Genomic DNA, 6,000 nt, shown 5'->3' with positions numbered 1-6,000 from the left:
GAAAGAAAGAAAGAAAGAAAGAAAGAAAGAAAGAAAGAAAGAAAGAAAGAAAGAAAGAAAGAAAGAAAGAAAGAAAGAAAGAAAGAAAGAAAGAAAGAAAGAAAGAAAGAAAGAAAGAAAGAAAGAAAGAAAGAAAGAAAGAAAGAAAGAAAGAAAGAAAGAAAGAAAGAAAGAAAGAAAGAAAGAAAGAAAGAAAGAAAGAAAGAAAGAAAGAAAGAAAGAAAGAAAGAAAGAAAGAAAGAAAGAAAGAAAGAAAGAAAGAAAGAAAGAAAGAAAGAAAGAAAGAAAGAAAGAAAGAAAGAAAGAAAGAAAGAAAGAAAAGAAAGAAAGAAAGAAAGAAAGAAAGAAAGAAAGAAAGAAAGAAAGAAAGAAAGAAAGAAAGAAGAAAAGAAAATTACAAAGGCAAACTCACTCATTCTTCCCCTAGGGGGAAAAATATTATCAAGGTGACCTAACAGAATATTGAAAATTAGCATCTATTTCAGAAATGTGAGATTTATTTAATTTTATAAAACAGACTAATGTAATTCACCACAATAAGGTAGCTGAAGAAACAAAATGGAATGCTAATTTGAAACATTAAGAAAGGTGTTTTAAAAATTCAATAAATTCACGATTCTTTAAATTTATCAGAAAACTTTGAAACTTCCTCACCCTTATAAAATGAATATATTTTTACCTGTATACATATCTATATATGTTCTATATGAGTCTATGTTGCATATAATATATTAATATTCATAAATAACATATTATTACCATATTTAATTGTGAAGCTTTGAAAGCTTTTTCTTTGTGACTGGAAACACAAGGATGCTACTTTTACCACTTTTATTTAGCTTTGCACTGGGGAACTTAGCCGGCATGATTAAAAAAGAAAGAAGAGGAAGGTATAGAAATTAGGGAAAAATTATTGTTTGAAAATAAGGTGACTATGAATGTTGAAAGTATAAAATCTATAGAGAAATTAGTAGAATTAATAAGAGCCTTTAGCTAGATTATTGGATAAAAACAGTATGCAAAACTCATTTGCCTTTCTATACATCAGCCACAAAAAATTGAAAATAAAATTTTAAAAATTGCAAATAAAAAATATAAAATAATGAGGAATAAACATAACAAAAGACTTCTACAGACATTAGTAAGAAACATTATCAAGGGACATTGAAATACCCAAATAAATAATTAGAGATACAAGCTATAGCATTGAAAGTATTATTTATTGTAAAGATGTACTTTCTCTCCAAAATAACAATCAATTCAATGGAATCCTAATAAGAATTCAAAAAGTGTTGTTTATTTGTTTGTTTAGTGAAGCTTTATAAGCTAATCTAAAATATAGTCATAAATATAAAAGGACAAGGACAACAAAGACACGCTTACAGAACAAGTTGGGACACCCTGTCTCACCTTATGCCTGGGCTTCCTATAAAGCTATAGTAATTAAGGTAGAATGCTATTTGCTCAGTGGACTAGCCTAGACTATGAGGAAACATACCCATGCATATATGGATAAAGAGATATTGGAGGCAGATGAGAACATATTGCGCTTTCAATAAATTATGCTTGTACAATGAGGCATCTACAAAGAAAAACAAAATTCCATCCCTATCATTCACCAATTCATGTATATAAAAATTTCCACAAAGGGCAAAACTGTAAAGTGGTTAGATGGTAATATATGATAATATTTTTATGACCTTAGGATAGGGGAGTTTTCTTTTAAACAATAAGTAACAAGTATTAAGCACAAAGGAAAAGATGATTACATTAAATTAAAGATATGTATCTTCCAGCAGTATAGAGTAGAAATAGGAGCCACAATTAGGAGAAATATTTGCAATACATTTAAGTGGCTAAAACGTCTAGTATCTGAGTATAAGTAGACCTATTAATTTGTAATGAGAATTATAACCACCAGATTGTCCAACTTAAAAGTCTCATATCAAATGTTGATGAGAATTTGGAGCAATGGGAGATTGCTACTATTCTTTAACAAACTGTTAGAAGTCCATCCAGTGAGCCCACAGTACCACTCCTGAGTATTTACCCAAGGGAAATTTTTACACATATGGATCAGTAGACATGTACAAAAGTATTTATTGAAGCACTGTCTGACATATTGCCAAAGAGAAAATGCCCCATTTATCAATCTATAGTAGCAGAGATAAATAAATTGTGACATCTTCATTCAATGGAATAAAATAAAACAATGAAAATGAACTAACTATGGCTATACACTTAACAACGTGAGTGAATCTCACAGCCATAGGTTGAGCAAAACAGGAGAGGCCTAATGGACTGACTATACATGGTATCATTCCATTTATATAAAATTTCAAACATAGGCAAAATTTAGTTATATTTCTTATGGATACATGTACATAGAGTAAAGCTATAAAGAAAAGCACAGAAATGGTTATGACCAAAGTCAGGGCAGGCCTACCTCTAGAGCTTAAGCCCCTTGAGAGCAGGGCCAGGACTTTTCAGTTGGCACTTGTGAAATTTTTATTTTAACTGGATGTTTTGGCATCTGCAATATGATTTATTAAAGTTTAATTGTTGAACACTCTGTAGTCTAAGCTTATTTTCATTGCTTAGCCTTCAGGTCCCAGACGATCATGAAACAGGCCTATTGGTCACGTCTCCCTCACACAATGCCGCCAGTGCCTGCATTCACTGGTATGCTCTTAGGCAACACTATATTTCAGGAGATGAACATAAAAAAGAAAGAAAGACACACAGATCTTTCCCAGCAGCCTGTTATATCATGAACGGAAGCCAGCAACAAAAGAGACAATGACAAAAGTGTATAGGGCATTAAAGAATTGTTAATCATTAAATATGTTGCATGCATTGTGAAAATCAATTACTTTTTAACAGCAATTTTCAAATTTTTAGCCAGGTACTCACAGAAGGTTTGTATGAGATGGTTTGGCTAATGATGAGGGAAAGGAGGAGAGATTTACTGGATTTTACAAATTTTACCACTTCTACTTTCAACTTCTGAAACAAAATATGTTACTTTCACTGGCCCTTCATCCTCCTGTCTTACCCCACAGAACAGGGACTGGGAAAGGGGTATTAGATTTAGGTAACGGGGGTCAGGGGATAGGCATCCTGAGAAGGGCAGTGAGGAGTCCCATCCATGGAAGCAGATGGCCATCTAATAATTTATTGTTCCTCAAAGGAAAGACTTGGGAATGGAGAGGGTCAATATCCCAGAAAGAGCTGGACTTGAGAGACCTGGATGTGCTAGCCAGGATGGTAGGTCAAGATGGCTTCTGGTGATAGAGGTGGTCCAGAAGGCCTCCAGCAGGAACCCTGGATAGATTGAGCTGCCAGCTAACACACATGCTTATTTCCCTAGTTTTATCCAGGAGCTTGCAATGAGATGAGGCTAAATATTTCTGCCAGTTGTCAATAGCTGCCTACAGGGAAATAAGTGAATAAGCTGTAAGTCATTAGGCCTTACAAGGGGATTGGCACCCCACTGAGGTGATGGCATTGGTCATTTATCAGGAGTCTTCAAAGGGACAGTGAATATGAGAAAATAAGAGTCAGGGCTGCTAAACCCAGTCACCTGTTCCCTCACCTCAGCCAACTTGACAGGCCTTGGTTTGGTTTTATTCAGGGAGTGAGTGGGTTCTTGCTTGCCTGGGAAGCTGACTTTGCTCACCATTTGGGCTGGCACAGTCTTCCGGGGGCCTCTGTGCTTCTCAGCAGACTGCATTTCCCCTATGATGCAGGAGGCTGTTGGAGATGTCACGTAGTTGCACAATGGGTGATTACAAAACAGGACAAATGGAGCTTGTAACAATCTCTTTTCCAAATATATCTCAAAGGGTATTTGAGACAACTGTGGGTGACTCCACAGGACACAGGTGTAGAGACATGGGGTGAGAAGGATCAGAAAGCAACCTCTCTCTAAGGCCTCATTCATCGCTCTCAGGATGGGGAAGCAAGTAGAGGCATGTTCCTAATTTAGTCTCTGCTTTGTCACGTTCAAGTGAGAGATTCCCAGGTCCAGTAGCTCTTGCCCTTGTGTTTTCATGCTGTGTGCTGTGTTGCTGTGACCCAGTTCATGGAAGAGGGATTTCCAGGATAAACAATACTCCCCGAAGAACAGAGGGCAAGCTGTGACTCCAAAGAGTTTTAGAGGCAATAACAAATCACCGTTTCAGCTAGAGAAACTGGTCCCCACCTTTGGTAGCCTGAGCTGGCTCAGAGGAGGAGCACCTCACACCTGGACTCCACGATTCCAGGCCTCAGGGCCTAAGGTCCCAGAGTCGGACAACACATAAGCAAGGCTATGAAAAAGATCACCTTTGCCTGTCAGTTTTAATTAAATGATGGGAAAATAATAATTAACTAGAGTTCATCACAGACAGCTTCTTGAAATACCAAGAAGGGTGATCACATGTCATTTAGAGGCATGTTGCTGCCATCACAGCAGAAACAAAGGTATATCAGATGCAGTTTCTCATCTGCACATCTTGGATCTCCTCCCACCAGTTGAGTTTTCAATCCAAGATAAACAGCATGGTACTGAGGGTCCCTTCTCAGACTATCCCCACAACAACTCCCTGTATGCATCTCAAAAAGCTACGGAGTAGGGTTTCAGGAAAATGAAATGGTCTGAAAAATCTGGACATATCCAAGGTGGCCCATGGCTTTGAAACTTGTCATTGCATTTCTCCTTAAACACTGTATTTATGTCTCATATACCTGGGATGTGTGTGTAAGCAAGACCAGTTTGGTCAGGGGAAGACAGAAGTCTCTCCTCGCAGGGCTGAGGTTAAGTAAAGTGGAATGGAGCAGGTATTGAGAAAAAAACATGAGAGGTCTTGACTCAGTTCATGCCAAGGCCCCTCCCTCCAGATCACTGCTGGTCCTAATCAAGCAGAGATGGCCGCAGCTGGTGAGAAAGCTCCAAATCTCTCTCTTGACCAAAGAGTAGAGGACAATGTGCTTCCAAGGATGAGAAATGGACTCAAGAGAAGCAGAGAATGTTTCACTTTTATTAAAAATAAAATTGAACTGCCATTGAGGGAAATGAACATGGACTCCTGACAAGGAATGTATTTGGTAGTTCTGAGCAATGGAACATGGTCCAAATAGCTCCCATAGAACAGGAAACATAGCTACATTCTATAAAAACTGATAACTTAAAAGAAAGATAGGAGAATTATGGGCAAGCTGTGCTCCTGTGGCCTGGACAGAGATCTTCAAATTAAATTGGTCAGATGCTAGCTATGCTTATAGAAATACCTTATTTGGCCATTTCTACCCAAGCCCTTGGTGGTAAACAATTTGGAATCTACTCTATGCCCCTGACTTCACACTACAACGTGTTCTGTGGGCACTAGAAACCTCCATTTTCCCAGTGCTGCTTGTCCTGGCCTGGCCTGGCCTGGCAGAGCACTCTATGCCTTGCCAGGCTGGCCAAGTCCAGGAGTAAGCACTTTGCCAAGTACTAGGCTCTCTGCCCTCCCAACTGTGGGGCCCTGGCCTGGCCTGTGTCCAGTGCACTACCCATGCCATTTGGCAGCTTGGAAACAAATGGAAGTGCACAAATCAGCAGTGTGGGCAGCTGTTCTCTTGCTCTACCTAATGATGAGGGTATGGCTAATACAGGTCACTTCAAAGCAAGCAAAAGACAGCATATATAAGAAAATTTACCTCTTATTAGAAGCTCTTTGATTTCAAAAGAAATCTAAAATTAAGGGAACTGAATTACAAGTGGCTGCTAACCGAAGACCATATTGATTAGCTATTGAAGAAAGAATCACATCTCAGATAGAGTCTTAGGCTAATATACACAACACTCCCAAAAAATTGAGAAGATAACCCCGTTAGCCTTAAAATATCACATGTACATGCGCACACACACACAGTTTTTTCCAGGATACACAAGCCTTATAAAAACAGATTTTATTCACTGATGTGGAAATAAACATGACTCAATCCTGCTTCTTAACAGAGTACCATGTGTGAAGA

Source organism: Nycticebus coucang, chromosome 8 (genome assembly GCF_027406575.1).
Source record: "Nycticebus coucang isolate mNycCou1 chromosome 8, mNycCou1.pri, whole genome shotgun sequence".
Taxonomy (NCBI): Eukaryota; Metazoa; Chordata; class Mammalia; order Primates; family Lorisidae; genus Nycticebus; species Nycticebus coucang.
Note: the sequence above shows the minus strand (reverse complement) of the source record.